Genomic DNA, 18,321 nt, shown 5'->3' with positions numbered 1-18,321 from the left:
TTAATCTATTCAATGCTGTAGAAATATGAGGACAAGTAAGCTTTATTCTCTAAGCATTTCTGGCTCACTATCAGCCAGGCGATATACTCTGAGCCTGGAGGAGGGACATGTAAATATAATCACAATCAGTGGACTAAATACTTTGTTGTGGGAGTACAGAGCAGAAAGAAGTGGGAGAGCTGGAGTTGAAAAGGTGATATTGGAACTGGCTCTTGAAAGGTGTCCAGGAATAAGGGGACAGAGGGAGGAGGAGGAAGCAGGTCGGGGAGAAGGGATACACGTGCCCAATTGTGAGAAAACACCATGATGTCAGAGAAAGGAGTTCAGGTTGGTAAGAACATGTGGGGAATGGAGATCGAAAATAGCAGGAAAGAGATTTCAAAAGGCTGGTTAACCACTCTCAGGCTCTGGGCTGGATTCTGTCATCAATGTAACAAGGAGTGTGGAGATGAAGTGTGTTCTGTTTTGTGGAGCTCTGAGAACATGGGGTGTTAGGGATTCTTAGGAAGTATTTGCCTTGGTCCGAGAGAGAGATGGTAAAGCTTTGAATTAAGGTTGTGGTAGTGGAGGCGCAGGGAGAGTTCTAGATTCAGGAGACATTTCTCAGGTGAAAACCAACAAGACTGGTTAACTGACTGGACACAGGGGCCGCTGACAGGTGGCAACATATTTTAACAAGTCCTACTCATTTCAAGGTTCACCATTTAGTGTATTTGCAGAAAAGCCTTGGCCTAAGCTGGTTCAACCTAGATAAACACAGCAGTTCCACAGCCAAGTGAATCATATGGAGTTTAAATCTGGTTTTAGGGTTATATTTCAAATCCACAGTGTTGGAAGCTTCAGCTGGCCTAATTGAAAATAGCCGAGGAGAGAGAGAACATTCTATATCATCACCATTGAGCAGAAGCAGCACAGAGGTAGTCACAACTGCCTCCCCTCAGAAGCCCCCATTCTTCTGTGTTAACTTCTGAATAAAGGACTTTATTACATTTCCTTTCCTCTACCTTTTTACTTTTTTTTTTTTTTTTTTTGAGACTGAGTTTCCCTCTGTCGCTTAGGCTGGAGTGCTTGGTCTCAGCTCGCTGCAAACTCCAACTCCCTGGACTACAAGTGTGCTGGGACTACAAGCATGTGCCACCATGCCCAACTAATTTTTGTATTTTTAGTAGAGACAGGGGTTTCACCATGTTAGCCAGAATGGTTTTGATCTCCTAACCTCGTGATCCGCCCGCCTCGGCCTCCCAACGTACTGGAATTAAAGGCGTGAGCCACTGCACCCAGCCTCCTTTCCTCTACTTTTTAAACTGCAAACTGAATATGGAATTACTCTATTTTAAACTCCACGATTTTCCTAGTCTTTTGAAGATAAAGAAGATAGTCTGCTGTATGAGCCAATTCTCTGGGAGCACAGCACAACCTCAGTGGTCACTGCACATCTGCTGTGGGTCTTCTTTCTGATGCGCTCAGGCACTCACAAATGTTAGTGTTCACAATCTCCCAGGAAGAAAGGAAACAGAATATCCAGTTTTTCTCTTGTACAACTAGGATAGAAGCTTCAAGTCTACTGCCTACTCCCTAAATTGCATGATGAACTTGGCTTGTAGTGCCAATGAGACACATACTCAAAACCCCACACTTAATGAGGAAACTGAATTTGGTACCAGTTTCTTAGCAGGTATCCAAAACTGCAGAAAATCACACTGCAAAAAGTATTAACAATTAAAAATCTAATTGTAAGGCTGGTTGCGTCGCCGAGACCTCGGACACACCCCCCTCCCCTGCGGGGAGCTCGGACACACTCCCTTCCCTCGCGGAGACTTCGGACACACCCCCCACCAACCTGGGAGCCCAGGGAAAAACAAAAGCCCCACCAGGACCTACCTGATACCATTTTGTCCAATCCAGGCCCCACTCCCTGCCTGCCATTTTGTCTTTCTGCCTACCATTTTGTCCTATCTGGGCCCCACTCCCTGCCATTTTGTTCCATCCGGGCCCCACTCCCTGCCATTTTGTCCCACTCACCTTGGGCACAACCAATCAAATGCTTCCACTCCCTATAAAACCCCACATTTGAGAGGAGTCCGCCGTGACTTCTCCGGCCCCTCCTGTCGGACCGCAGAACCTCACCAGGGAGCCTGAATAAATTCCTTTGCATTGGATTATTTTCGTGCTGGCCTCAGTTTCTTCGTTTTATCCTCGGCGAGAACAGACCTTACACTAGTGTTTTACTTGAAAAATAGGGATCCTAAGTATTTAGGTGAGGGTACATCCACGCTACTGCTGAAAAATGTGTTTTATGTAGTTAGTACTGGTTTACCTCTAACCAGAAGGGGAGCGTGTGTTCTTTTGAGTATTTACTTCCACCTTAAACTCATACATAGTTTTTCGTTTTACTAGCACACATTTTTTAGAGACATTTCTTCTTCAAACCACCAAACTGTTCATAGACTTTCAACTTTACAAATAACTTGAACTAGAAATGTGTAATTTTTAAAGTTAAAATAACTTTTTCTGAAACCCTGATGTAAAAGCAAGGAGTTCCCATGTGTAAGTATAGATAAATTGTGTGTGTGGGTACTTGTGTTTAATTTCTTTTTAAATGCTTCCATATAAAATAAATTTAAAAAAATGTAAAAGTGTAATTTGAGAGTTACTTTAAAATGCGGTACATGAAATAAAGTATCTTGATAGCTAAGAACTTGAGTTTTAGAGTCAAACGGAGGAAGACTGAAATCCTGGCTGCAATCACCTGTGTGATCTTTAGATGGTTAATTAATCTCTTTGTTCCTCAGTTTCATAATCTTTAAAATGGGGAAAATAATGCCTACTGTTTGGCTAAAATATTATACACGAAGCAATTTATAAAATCCCTGCCCTACCAACAGTATAATAGTAATTATCAAGTACACACTCCGTATTTTTAATATTTTAATTATGGCAAACATAAAATTTATTTTTCAGATACTTGACTTGAGGATAAAGAAATACAGTTGATCTCCTGGCCGGGTGCAGTGGCTCACGCCTGTAATCCCAGCACTTTGGGAGGCCAAGGCAGGCAGATCACGAGGTCAGGAGTTGGAGACTAGCCTGACCAATGGTGAAACCCCTGTCTCTATAAAAAAATACAAAAATTAGCTGGGTGTGGTGGTATGCCCCTGTAATCCCAGCTACTCAGGAGGCTAAGGCAGGAGAATGACTTGAACCCAGGAGGCGGAGGTTGCAGTGAGCCAGGATTGCACCACTGCAGTCCAGCCTGTGTGACACAGCAAGGCTCCGGGGAGAGAGGGTGAGAGGGTGAGAGGGAGATGGGGGGTGGGGAGGGGGTAGAGAGAGAGAGAGAGAATTAATTTCCTAAACCAATATAGTCTCCCTCTATTGTTCAGGAATTATTAATAAACAAAACAAATAAACTTCATCATAGTTTTAACAACATTACTTTTATGAATAAGATAGACAAAGCATCAGGCCCTAGAACCACCTAGTCACCCCTAGCATAGACTAGGTGCCCAACCGTTCTTGCTAAATTGAAAGGCCCAGAAAGAAAAGAATGCAATAAAACCCTCAGTGTTCAAAGCAGCAACATATAAAGAATTATAGAAGAACCAGATTCAATGTTGCTGCAGAAGAACCGTGTTTATTATAGTGTCAAACTCCGCTAAGCCAGAGAAGGGAATTACAGCTATAAACAGATTTATAGCTTCAGACTTTACACCTTTCAGTGTACATTGAAGATTAAAAGAGACCAAGCAGAGGGGGTGGGTATAAACAGAAACTTTCAAAATATCAAAACCAGCCCCACTTACTAGAAAACAAATTTTTATGGCTATTATTTTCTGGGCATTTTCCATAGTAAGATCATAACTGTGAGGTTTTTTGTGATGTCCATCTGAGCCTTGAAAAAGGGACTATATGTGCCCATGATCAGTCTTAAATCATAAGCAGCTGCCATAAGGAAGCAATTAGTGGGTCTAGCACTACAGAAAATTTAGAAAAACCAAACATTAAAAAAGGACTCTCAAAAGTAAGACTGATGTAGCTCAATGGAGTTAAAGGCTTATAAAACAGCAGGAATCAGGGACACTCTCTCTGGTTTTCTTTTCTAACACAATATGAATTAAATACAGTCAAATTACCACTCCTGCCAATCAAAACCAAGGGGTTCCTTCTTCCTAGCATCATTCCTTGCCTTAAATGTTTTAAGAGATTGCTAAAACTGCTTGTTTAACTTTGCCTTTTTTTTTTCTTTTACTTATTTTTAAGAGGTCAAATAAAATGAACTCCATGGTGAAAGACTTGGAATCCTAAACATTCCTTTTGTCGAAAGAAAGTATCAGCTTGCTCTTTTAATGCCCTAGTAGCCCTGTGACTTTACAGCTAATGGTGCAATCTAGCCTACAATGCTCTTACTGTCCGCAATATGATTCAAATGTATCCAGAGGTATATTCATCTTTATACCTTGGGTTTAATCTACAAATCATCGATTTCAGTATAGTTCCTAATATTTTGTCCCAATATAATTTTACCAGGGCTACTTAAGGCACCTTGTTTGAAGGTCAGTTTGATTCTTTGTTCATTTGCAGTAGTATATAGAGCATACAGAGCAATGTAGGTTTTATGAAGGGCCACTGAGCACAACACAACGATAAGGGTAGGATGTTCCCTGGAGTCTAAAGAGATATTCAGAAAATTAAAAAATGACTCTCAGATGAGGCTAGGAGAGCCGGACTCTTAGGGCTTGTGGACTATTCTCAGTCTTCCAATACATATTGGATCTCCCTCCTTTTCAGCTGCTGCCTAAGATGATCAAAAAGGCTTTTAATATGAGCTTCTACAACTACCATACTCCCCATCTTCTGAGGCTTCTGCACCTTCATCCTTCTCTCTGTGGAGTGAAAATAACACCATACCTACGTACTTCTGTGCCTCCTCCCCAACTTTGCCCCAGTTATTCTTTTTCTCTCTTGTCTCTTCAATCATTCCCATTCCCTTGGATTCTTCTCCATGCTCTTCAAACATGTCTCCTAAAGACAAAGGGAAACAAAGCCGCCTTTGCCCACTACTCCCTCATTTTAATGTCTTGTCTTCTTCCTGTTTCCCTAAATAATGGATTGGTCATAGAAAGGAGGTTGAATTGGAGGACAGAGAGGGAGGTAGCAGAAAAGAAGTCATATTTTTACAGTCTGTTTTGGAAAAAATAAAGAAACATGAGTTGAAATACATACTGATCTTGGGGACATTTCTTTCCATTAGGAAGAAGAAAGCTGAACGATGGGAAGGAAAGCTTCTGAGCCAGTCCTCTCGGCACAAGAGAGGAGCTATCCCTGGCTAAACTAAAACCAAATCAACTGGAGTTTTGGGGGGACAGGGTTGACAAAACCCTTAACGTTCAGATTGCCCAAATTTTTGTCTAAACCTTTGTTTCTACTCTACTTCCCTCATTAGCCATGAAATATACCCTAAGGCCATGACTAGTACCTGACTTATGTCCTAAATTCTCTTCCAAGCTGCAATCCTGTATTCTCAACTGGTTACCAGATGTGTATGCCAACATATACCATAATCAGCTCAAATTCAACATTCTCAAACCAAATTTCTCAATTTCTGTTGCAAGCCAATCATGATTCCTAACTTTCCTATTTTTGTTAAACACAGTACTGCTTCTCCAAGCCTAAAAGCTGAATGTTATATTTGATTCAGTTAACTTAATCTATTGCCAAGTCCTATAGATTTCATATGCCACAAAATCCCTTGAATCTATGTCCATATTTTTGTGTTTGTTGCACTCCTGTTCCTGGATAACTGGAATAATCTACAAGCCTCTCTTGGCCTCACCTCTTGTACTCTCCATCCTACATACTTTTCTCAAATTAATTTTCCTAAAGCCCATTGCGGAACATATCACTCCTCAGCTCAGAGGACTTCAAGGGCCCATTTTGTAATCTACAATGAAAAAGTTGCTATAGACAACAATATTCAATGGATGTATTTGGTGAAATGTTACTGGGTATCAGGTCAACATACCTTGATGTCCTGATCAACCAAACATTATGTGCTTCTTGATATGATGAACTAAAAATTATGCTATATATTTATTACAGAGTTTCCTAAAAATTAAGCCAAACCTAATCAACTTCTGAATGTAACCTGTAGTTTAAATAAAATAGAGAGGGAAACAAGTTAAATAATACTAGAAGGAAGTAATTAGACCAATCCAGAATGTGCGACACTCTAAATATAGAATCAGTGTCCTATAAAAACTGATTTCATAGAACAATAAAAGGAAGGAAGATCACTATAGAATAAGAGAGGCTGAAGAGTTTTAATAATTAAATGCCAAGTGCAGGCTTTGGGTCCTGGTTCTAACAAAGCATCTGTAAAAAGACATTTTTGAGACAATTGGGGAAATTTAAATATGGACTGGTTATTGATATTAAGAAATTATTGTTAGTTTTATTAGGGTTGATGACAAAATGGTGGTTATGTTTTCCAAAGGTTCTATCAGTTAGAGATATGTATTTCAGTATTTGTAAATATAATGATATAATATCTAAGCTTTGTTTTAAAATACACTAGCAAAAACAAAACAAAGAAAAACAAATGAGAGGAAAGAGATTAATAAAAGTAAAATTAGCAATTGATGTTTCTTGAAGCCGGGTGATAGGTCCAGGGCAATTTATTATACTATTTTCTCCTCCTTTTGAGAATCTTTGAACATCCCCATAGTAGTTATATCATTTAAAATTTTATTTTAAAATACTCTTCCAATTCATGCCAAATAAACCATTAACTTCTACCTGTGTCCAAAGTCTTCTATAACCTGCTCCTAACTTTCCTTTTCTGCCTTATCTTCCCCAATTTTCCACAAGGAGCCTCTCCTCTAGCCTGTCTTCAATACCAGCTCTTCTCAAAATGACCCTCTCTCTTCTCACTCTATCTCTATTTATATCCTTCTTTCTCCTGAGTAAACATTATTCATTGTCATTTTGCTTGGAATAGTTGGAGGATACCTTTCTTAAACCTCTTACCTGGAAGCCTGATCTATGAAGCTACTTGGAAAATAATGAACATAGAATTTTGAGTTTCTGGAAGAAAATTTTGTTCTTACAGTACAATCCCATCCCCACCTCCCTCATAAGTTCACGATCTCTATAGCCATCATTGATGATTCACGTCCATGATCTTGCTTCCCAGAGCATTGCCTAACTGCCCTTCGATACGTCCTTTCCTTATTTCTGAACTCCTAAAGCACTTGTGCCACTTTTATGAAACTTCGCTTACCCCGCTGGGAATAAGGTTTGTTTCTTAATAAACTACCAGGGCCCTTGAGGGTAGGAAAAGAGGTACATGAGGAAACATAACAAACACTGACTTTGGAGGCTTTAATATATACTAGCACGTGACTTTTGGCAGGTGACTTAACCTCTCTGAGCCTCAGTTTCCACATCTGTAACCTAGAGCAAAAAATAATTACCTCACATGCAAGTTGTAGAAGGTAATTAAAAGAATGCAGGGTACTCTGTAAATGTTATTTCCATTCCCTTCCTCTCAAATATGTAGCTTTTTGCTGTATACATGGTAAATATTCAATAAATACATTAGCATATTTTCTGCAACAGAGGCCTTTAACAAGACATCAGGACCAAAATTAGTATTTTCTGAATAGCCTGATAGCAATAAAAAAGATGCAGATATCTGTGTACCCAGCATGCTTCCAATGAATGTTTATGAGGATAAAGTTCAACTAGAAATTGTGCCTTTTGGGGTGACTACCATTTCTCATGTGTTGACTCATGACACCAGGTCAGAAGAGTTAAGATTAACAGAAGAAAGAATAAAAACTTTGCACAGTCTCCTGGAGAGGAAATGAACAGTATTCAAGGAAATGTTTTTCTCATATCTCAAACACAGGCAGGCATTTTTGGCTCCTGTTTCCCCCTTCCCTGTGACTTCAAACTTTTAGAAAGAGCGTTCTGTTTTCATTCTCCTCATATTTTCATTACCAAGTCACTCCTGAAACCATGGCAATGCTGCATTGAAAACCACCAGGCTACTGCAGTTACTGAATAACCTTCTACTTGCAAACCCAGTAGCAATACTGCACATGCTCACCATTCCTCCCTGAGCCTCATTGGCAACACTTTTCCTCTGGGTCTTCGACTAATGGAGCTTTCTCTGTTTCCTTCCCTGGACCTTTCCCTCTTCTGCAATTCATAATCAACCCTCCCCTCATTCCTGTCTTTCCCCCCGTCTACACACTCTCTGGGATCCCCTTGATTTCCACAATGTCACCTACTTGTCCACTCTATTCCACTGTAGCTTCTCTCCAGAACTCTGCATACTGACCACTCTGCATCTATTCCTGGATGTGCTATTCTCCGATCATTATGTTCACCACGAAGACTTGGTAGTTTTCTTCTGAGTAAACTGCATGCACTTTATTTAGAGTCCTGCTGGCCCAAATTGGGACTGCATCAGTTGGAGGAGGCTTCCATCCAGATGCAGCTCCCTGCTAGGCTCCAAGCTAGGCAGGTGGAGCATAAGCTGGATTTCAATCTGTGCCTGCCCCTTGGCTGAGCTGCCTTGCGCAGTGCACAATGTGTACAAATGTCAGTGGTGGTGCTGAGATTATTGCAAGGAGTAATATTTCCTTCACAAATGAAAAACTCTACTAGGTTTTTTTTTTCCAAATAGCTCCATAGCTTATGTTTGCAGGTAAGAGGTTTAAGGAAGGTGTGCTGTAACTCTTCTAAGCAAGAGGATAACTGATGATATTTACTTGACTGTATCAATTAAGGATGCATCATCTTTGACGCATCTTCAATTCTGTGTATTTTTATAAAAACAAAATTTACTAATTTTGAATTACTATGATCAATTCTTCCTAAGAGCTCAAATAATTATCACTGGATACACTGATCATTTGGAGAGAAAAAATACAAACCTTGAAGTTGAAGCTAACATCAACTTGGAGAAGGATTACTTTCCTACACTCACTATGCTAACAAGGATTAAGCATGCCCTACCCAAATGAAAGAAAACAGAACAAAATGTTTCTGGAACTCTTTTTCTAACTACTGTCATATAGCATTGTCCATTTTAATCTATTATCTGAGAAATAAATATATATTTAAATTGTGGTATCAGTAGAAATGTCTGAAGATGCTTAGAGAGAAAATAAAATTAGCCTATCAAGGATTTTGATTAGGATTTAAAAATTATCAAATAAAAGAATCCATAAAAACATATACATGAAATTATATCTACAGAAATAACATACATCACAAATTTATAAGTAAAATTTTTAAAGTTTGAAATATTTCAAATGAATTAATCTTATTTCACTGAAGAACATTTTGAACTGAAACTCTTTGCTCTCTTTAAAGAAAATTATACACACTATGTACACATAAATGTTTATTTTACATAGAAATCCCTATGCTATAACCATATTTAACAATGAGAGTTTCTCCATGAATTTTTTAACTTTAATATTGAATTATTTATTCTAAAAATCTATGTACTTTGAGGTTATTATTATAATAAGTGTTTATCCAGCAAGTAAAGTACCACCTCTAAGGGCAACATCAAGTCATTATGGCTCTATCTCAGTATGAGCGCTTATGTGAGAAGGTATATATGTGGGTGTTTACATGTAGACAAATAAGCCTTTATTAATAACACTCATATATGAGTGCCAATACACTGTTTTAAGTGCTTTATTAGGTCATGTATTAAGTTAAACCAACTCTTTTCATTTCACATTGAAAAACTGAAGGAAAAAAGATAACTTGTTCAAAGTCACATAGCTCATAAGTGGTAGACCACAACTTAAACCCAGGTACCTGCCTCTGGAGCCCATACCCTTCACCCTGTATGTGCTTCATGTGCTATCTTACAAATAGACTGCTAAAAGCTGGTGTTTTCAGTAGGCTCAGAATTTCATCATTAAATGCATATAAAATTACCATTAAATTTGAATGATTAAATATATACATTTATTTAACAGAAATTTATTGTGCGTTTTCTATAGATCGGTACTGTATAAAGATGTAATAATGAGTAACTTCAGGGAGTGTTAACAGCTTCCACAGATGCAAAACATTGTTGGACTAAGTTGATCATTCACGAAATGCTATATGCTATTCACCTTTATTCAGGTAGAATTGAGAGGAATATATTTTATAGGAAACATAGCATAAAGTAGGCAATAGAAATTCTTCAGTTAATTTCAGTGAGAAAGAGTTCTAAGATAAAATTAAACTCTGAGATGATACTATTCCATTTAAATACACAAATAATCATGTAAAAATAATGAAATATGGATCAGAGTTAAATAAATAAGCTGTCATACCATGTGTACGCTTAAAAATATAAACTATCTGGAGTACAATGGAGTTTTTCATATCATATTAACCATTTACTTAATAAAATATGAAAAACCCTCATTAAGGCTTGTATTATCATTCTCTTTATAATGTAACCACAACATAAAATACAGATAATGGAGAATGGTAATACTTTGCAAGTCTAGCATGATTTCTTTAGGATAGACTACATTCTTAGTTAATATGACAGTTCTATTGTGTAGTGAGATTTCTGCATACACATGCACACATAAAAGACACATACTTTTTGAATTTCTTGGAGAATGTATATTTACTCCCACCCCCTGCCCCCAAGTCAGGCTATATGATCTGAAAAAGGCTGAACTGGAACACAAACATGAAATATGGGAATTTCTAAAGCGTTAGGTTAGAAGGAGCTTAGTACATAATTAAAAACACATGAATAGAAAGTTAAATACTGCCCCAAAATATAATATTTTATTCAGGAATAATTCCCTTATAAGGTACACACAGCTTGAGTTTTGTCAATTTTAGTAAAATATTCTGAAATGAAATGTATGATTGAACACATGCACACATACACAAAGTGAAACAAAGATTTGGGGGAAAAGGCAAAGTGCCATCCTCTGCTTCTTTTCAAGTGCATCTGAAAAAGTACAAATGGAAGCCTCAAGCCTCTGTGTGCAGTTGTCTGATGGTATTTGCTTGTGGTTTCTCTTACATTTTTTTCTCACTGAGTAATACAAAACTACAACATGCATAACACTTTAGTCTTCCAAATTCCTAAGGGAATTATATCTCCTTTATGTTCATGCAGCTCCAAAGAAGAGTTAAAAGGCTTTGAAACTCTAACAATTTTATGCTAAAGAAATGGCCTTAGTATGGAAGGCCATTAATACAATGTCCCACTATTTCACTATCCTCTGTTGAAGATACTGATGGGGTTATTCGGGCCAAAGTAATGATCAATATATCTTTGTAAAGAATGCAGGATAGAATCCTGAGAACGTTTTAAAATATAACTAGCTTCTACAATTTGTATCAAAGTATTTATTAGTGGAAGAGTATGATATCTAAGCAATATGGAGTCATACACGACCATCAGGAAATACTTTCTATGATAGTCCCGAGAAAGCCAAGCCTCGAACCCCACAAGTAAATTGTTATAAAATAAAATAATATAAGTATGGCCCTGGGTTAATGCTGTTTATTTTCAGCAACGATTAAATATCAATATAAATAAACTACTATAATGAAAGGAAACAAAGTTATCCACACTCTCCAAACCACATGGAAGCAACTTACTGAAACTGTTAAGTGTTCAGTAAAATCTCGGGGCTTAGAAAGCTCTGGGACATTATTTAAATGGCATCATTTATGAGACATGATATTACTGATTAGGTCATTATATTTTGTTTTTTTTTTTTTATTCTTAATATTCTATTTTTAATTGACAGATAAAATTATATGCATTCTGAGTCTCAGGTCAAGGCTAAATGAAATAAAATGTATATGCATTTTTCATGTACAACAGGATGTTCTCAAGTATGTATACACTGTAGAATGACCAACTCTAGCTAATTAACAAATGCATTACTTCACATGGTTATCATGTTGTGGTGAGAACACTTAACCTCCAATCTTAGCATTTTTCAAGAATGTGATGTATTGTTGTTAACTATAGTCACCATGTTGCACCATAGATACCTTTTTTTTTAAGGGGAAAGTGCAAACGTAGTCCCCCACTACCACAAATTATGCAGTAGAGTTTCCCACATTTGGGGAAATCACAGGGGTCAGCACATCTGGAGTGCAATGGATAAGCCTCGCCCTGGGAAAACCACCTTCGTGATCATGGTATCTCCCCTGCCAGGTAAGTATAACACCATAGGTATCTTGAACTTACTCCTCCTAACTGAAATTTTACATCCTCGAACAACATCATCCCACCTCCCCACCCAAACCCTGCCATCTGCTGATAACCGCCACTTTACCCTCTGCTTTTGTGAGATCAACTTTTTTAGATTCCACATATGTATGAGGACATGAGGAGTTTATCTTTCTGTGCTTGGCTTATTTTACTCAGCATAATGTCCTCCAGGTTCATCCGCGTTGTTGCAAATGACAGGATTTCCTTCTCTTTGTAAGGCTGAATAGTATTCCATTGTGCATACATACCACATTTTCTTTATCCATGCATCCACAACGGACTAGGGCGTTTCCAATTATAAAAAGCTGATAGTTTTCTCTTTCCCTCAACTTCCTTTTACTAAAGTTCTTAGGTCTACCATTCACAACTCAATAACATTTGTTGAACTTCTACCATGTGCCAGAAAATAAATTAGGTGTTGCAGGGGACACTAGCGGTAAAAGAAAGCATAGATCCTACCCTTGAAAATCAGAAAATATATTAAGAAAGAGAGAAAAGAAAAAATGTTCATGAATAATTATAAAACAATTCAAAGAGGAAACTGGAGGAAGGAAATTAATATTCACTGAGTACTTGTTATGGACTAGACACCACATTAGACATCTTACATATGTTATCTTATTTTAATCCTCATACTGTTGAGATGAGACATAATTATCTGTGCTGTATAGATGAGGAAAATGAGACTCAGCATGATGGAGTAACTTGCTGAAGATAGATAGCTTGTAAGTGGCAAAGCTGGGACTTGAATTACATAATCTGTCTGATCAAAGTCTATGCCCCTCTATTTTCATTGTAAAGTGTTATATAAAAAGCTATATAGGGCTGGGCTTGGTGGCCCATGCCTGTAATCCCAGCATTTTGGAAGGCCAAGGCAGGAGGATCACTTGAGGTCAGGAGTTTGAGACCAGCCTGGATAACATGGTGAAACCCAATCTCTATTAAAAATACAAAAATTAGCTGGGCATGGTGGCACAGGCCTGTAATCCCAGCTACTCGGGAGGCTGAGGCAGGAGAATTGTTTGAACCAAGGAGGCAGAGGTTGCAGTGAGCCGATATTGCACCACTGCACTCCAGCCTGGGCAACAGAGTGAGACTCCATCTAAAAAAAAGAAAAAGAAAAAGAAAGCTATGCAGATAAAGTATAGCCAGGATTCAGAAAAAGGGAGAAATTACATTTAGTTAAGGGACAGTAAAGACATCTTAATAGAAGCAGCAGCATTCAAATACAAAGGGGTATCCTATTTGGATGTATAGAAACTGAGTGTGTCTAAGGGTTAGGAGGAGAGGCTACTGTAAGAGACGGCAAAAAGAAAAAGAAGATTTGAAGAGAAATGAAGTAAATGGTTTGATTTGCTTTGGGTGAAACATAGTCTAGAAAGAGCATTAATGAAAAATTAATGGGAGATTAGGCTAGAAAACAGGCCAGATAAGAGAATTTGAATGTCAAGCAAGAATCTAGATTCTATTGTATTCTAAATGAAAAGCATATTAAGACTTAAGGTTTTGAAGTCAGAAAGTGACAAAATCAGAACTATGATAGATAACTGTATTAGGATGCTACTGGTTGATAGTATTCTCAACCCTAAATGCCTGTACTACAGATACAGAAAAAGCTGACTACTCACTTTCCTGACTTGCCTCCCTGCAGCAAGGAGGACCAGACAACAGGCACATCTTCACGGTGTGCAGAATGGCAATGAGGAGGCCAGGGTTAAAAGAAACAGGCATCTGAGATCCTGCCAGGTAGGCAGTGAAGTAGAGGAGTTTAACTGTTCAGTCTGCCACTGGCAAAGCTGCACAAAGTATTAATGCTATGACTCGAATACCTGGCAAACTCGAATACCTGGACAAGAGGAGGAGGACTGGGATGAAGAGTGTAAGGTAGAAAGGGAATGGAGAGATGAGGGGCCAGGAAATGACTTTGTTCCAGAACAAGGGTTTTTAAATCCAGGCAGAAACTCAATTATTAGAGAACTAAGACATAACTCTAGGACCATTTTTAGAATAACAGTATTGATCCTGAGTCACCTGCATGTTGGAAAAGGGTCTCTTTAAATGCCTCATGTTTAGGGTCTCCACTGAATCTGAGGATTACCATGACACACAGATGCAGAGCAGGACTTGCAGGCGGGGTTAAAGTCAATCTTGGAAGGGATGGGTCTGTAACACTTGAGAACTTTGACATTTTATAGACTATTATTGACAATATTAAAAGTACTATCACAAGAGATGTGACATTTTTCCAAAGAAGATATACCTAGGGCCAACAGGGATATGAAAAGGTGCCCAGTATCACTAGTCATCAAGGAAATGAAAATAAAACCACAGTGAGATATCCCCTCACAACTGTCAGAATGGCTATTACCAAAAAGACAAAAGATAACAAGTGTTGATAACGATGTGGAAAAAAGGGAATCCTCGTATATTGTTGGTGAGAATGTAAATCATGGAGAATTGTATAGACGTTTCTCAAAAAATTAAAATAGAACTACCATAAGACCCAGCAGTCCCACAGCTGGGTATATATCTAAAGGAAATCCATATGTTGAAGAGATATCTGCATCCATCTGTGCATTGCAGCATTTCTCACAATAGTCAAGATATGGAATCAACCTAAATGTCTATTAGCTGATGAAGAAGTAAAGAAATTGTGGTATACATACACAATGGAATATTATCTAGCCACAAAAAGAATACCCTGCCATTTGCAACAACATGAATGAACCTGGATGACACTGCGCTAAGTGAAATAAACCAGACACAGAACTATAAATAATGTATGATCTCATTTATCTGTGAAGTCTAAAGAGGTCAAACTCACAGAAGCATAGAACAAACGCTGGAGGGTGGCAGAAATGGGGAGATGTTGGTAAAACAGTACAAACTTTTAGTTACAAAATGAACAAGTTCTGAGGATTGAATGTACAGCATGTGTGGTGAAGAATATGTTAATTTGATTGGTATACTATTGCATAATGTGTATGTATATCAAATCATTAAATTGTACATCTTGAATATATTCCATCTTTGTCTACTAAATAGTTTTAAATAAAAATATGTATAAAATTTTTTTTTTGTTTTACTTTAAGTTCTAGAATACATGTGTGGAATGTACAGGTGTGTTACATAGGTATACATGTGCCATGGTGGTTTGCCGCACCTATCAACCCATCATCTAGGTTTTAAGCCCCACATGCATTAGATATTTGGCCTAATGCTCTCCCTCCCCTTATCCTCCACACCCAGCAGGCCATGGTGTGTGATATTCCCCTCCCTGTGTCCATGTGTTCTCATTGCTCGACTCCCACTTATGAGTGAGAACATGCAGTGTCTGCTTTTCTGTTCCTGTGTTAGTTTGCTGAGAGGATGGCTCCAAAAGCAATTGAGCAAAAGCCAAAATTGACAAATGGGACCTAACCTAATTAAACTAAAGAGCTTCTACACAGCAAAATAAACTATTATCAGAGTGAACAGGCAACCTAGGGAAAGGGAGAAAATTTTACAATCTATCCATCTGACAAAGGTCTAATATCTAGAATCTATGAGGAACTCAAACAAATTTATACAATTTTTAAAATTTAAAATAAAAACCGGAACTATCACAAGAACAGAAACTGAGCCTGTTTATCCACCACAATTATACTGCCTTATTGCACCCTGCACGTTGTGCCTTGCATGAAGCGGTTAAATAATACTTGTTGAGTTGCTAATTGAATTATGTTAATATGAATTAATGAACAAATGTCAGGGTAACTTTTATTTCAATAGATTAATTTGGCCTTACCCCCAAATAACTCCCATTACTTCTAGTTTGAAATATAAATGCTCATATGTCTTTTCTTTAATTTTCCTTTCTTCTTTCTGCCTTTACACTCTGTTGTTACTTGTTACTTTTCTAAGTCGCTGTGACATTATTTGCTTTATTCCCTCCTTTTTCCTCTCCAAGAGTTTTATTTCCCTTGATTTAGGGGATTCATAGCAACATCCTCTCTATTCATTTCCCTGGCCCCTTTTCCATCTTAACCACAGCTGTAAGAATTGCCTTTTTAATTTTTTTCATTCTAATACCCGTTCACTATCTCATTTCTCTTGTCAAGAACCATTTTCTCACCCATTTAGGTAAATGCAAAGACTCACCTCTCTTTCCTAAGGTCTCCTTTCTTATTTAATTTCATACTATGACTGTAAAAGAGTTTGCTACCATTTAGCTTTCTACTCCCAGCAATTCTTAACAATCTAAGCTGTCTTCAGCTTTAGGAAGATGATCATAACCACTCACTGAATAATAGACACTTTCTCTTTTTACCATCAATCTGCCAAATAAAACCTTATTAATCTGGAAGGCTTTACAAAATAATGTGTGATATAGAAGTAGAATTGAGTTTGTTTCTAAGGAGAAGTTTTACATTGTATAATATAAATACTATGAATAAGATGATGTGGGAATGATAGAGTTTGGATATTTGTCCCCACCCAAATCTCATGGTGAAATGTATCCCCAGAGTTGGAGGTACAGCCTGGCAGGTGGTGACTGGAGCGTGGGGGTGGATTTCTCATGAATAGTTTACCATCGTCTTGGTGCTGTTCTCAAGATAGCAAATTCTCACAAGGTCTAGGTGTTTAAAAGCGTGTGGCACCTTCTCTCTCTCTCTCTCTTTCTCTCTCCTGCTTTTGCCATGTGACATGCCTGCTCCTCCTTTGTTTTCCACTATGATTGTAAGCTTCCTAAGACTTCCTTAGAAGCTGAGTAGATGCCAGCACTATGCTTCCTGTACAGCTTGCAGTACCGTGAACCAGTTAAATCTTTTCTTTATAAATTATCAGTTTCATGTATTTCTTTACAGCAGTGCAAAACCAGCTTAACACAGAGAATGTTCAACCTATGCAAGACAATTCTCACTGACATAAACATTTGCACATGGATAACAAGTTGCTAATTACAATTCTGTCCAAATATTTTAATAAACTCTAAAGGATGCACAATCGCTGTATTTGTCATTCTTGCATTACTGTAAAGAAATACATGAAACTAAGTAATTTACAAAGAAAAGAGGCTTAATTGGCTCAGAATTCTGCAGTCTTCACAGGAAGCATAGCAGCTTCTGCTTCTGGGGGAGGCCTCAGGAAGCTTCCTTGCCAATTATGGCATAAGGCAAATGGGGAGCCAGCACTTCACAAGGTCAGAGCAGGAGCAAGAGAGAGAGGGCAGGGAGGTGTGCGGTGCTACACACATTTTTAAACAGCTACATCTTATGAGAACTCTATCAGAAGAACAGCAGGAAGGACAAGGTGCTAAACCATTCATGAAGGATTCACACCTATGATCCAGTCACCTCCCATCAGGCCATACCTCCAACATTGGGAATTACAATTCACATGATATTTCAGTGGAACACAGATTTAAACCATACCAGTCCCCCAACTTAAACATTTACAACCCCACCCCCCGCCCCCACTGTTTCTTTTGAGACAGAGTCTTGCTCTGTTGCCAGGCTGGAGTGCAGTGGCACGATCTCTGTTCACTGTAACCTCCGCCTCCTGGGTTCAAGCAATTCTCCTGCCTCAGCCTCCCGAGTAGCTGGGACTACAGGTGCCCACCACCACGCCTGGCTCATTTTTGTATTTTTAGTAGAGACGGGGTTTCACCATGTTGACCAGGATGGTCTCGATCTCCTGACTCGTGATTCACCTGCCTCGGCCTCCCAAAGTGCTGGAATTACAGGCATGAGTCATAGCACCCAGCCTACAACCCTTTTCTAGGGGGACGTATTTTGTTTGTAAACCTAATTATATCTTCCCATAGGAATCTCAATATGAATTTGGTTTATTTTCCCAGCCTAATCCACAAAAGCCTATTCCTAAAGTACCTAAAAGTTATCCCCATTGTACAGTAGAAATAGACCATTATTAGTAATAGTGTCTTAATGAAAAATCCACTGAAAGTCAGAAGTATAGATTTTCAGTGGCAGTAGGCTGGCTAAGAAGAGTCTGAATGACACGGCTGTGACTCAGGCAGGGGGGGAACTGTGGGTTTCAGGGTT

At 38.3% G+C, this 18,321-nt stretch overlaps 1 protein-coding gene and 1 non-coding gene across 2 annotated transcripts in view; both read right to left on the bottom strand.

Annotated features, from left to right (window-relative positions):
- COL25A1 (collagen type XXV alpha 1 chain) overlaps positions 1-18,321 on the bottom strand; it is a 510,463-nt gene that overhangs the window by 178,778 nt on the left and 313,364 nt on the right. The gene's annotated exons all lie outside the window — the stretch shown is intronic.
- Positions 12,065-12,228, bottom strand: LOC135277875 (U1 spliceosomal RNA). The gene has a single exon (XR_010345450.1). It is a non-coding gene; the product is annotated as a U1 spliceosomal RNA (small nuclear RNA).

Source organism: Aotus nancymaae, unplaced genomic scaffold (assembly GCF_030222135.1).
Source record: "Aotus nancymaae isolate 86718 unplaced genomic scaffold, 86718_ANA_hifiasm-v0.15.2.pri h1tg000033l, whole genome shotgun sequence".
In the NCBI taxonomy this organism is placed as follows: Eukaryota; Metazoa; Chordata; class Mammalia; order Primates; family Aotidae; genus Aotus; species Aotus nancymaae.
Note: the sequence above shows the minus strand (reverse complement) of the source record. Positions and strands in the feature narration are given on the sequence as shown.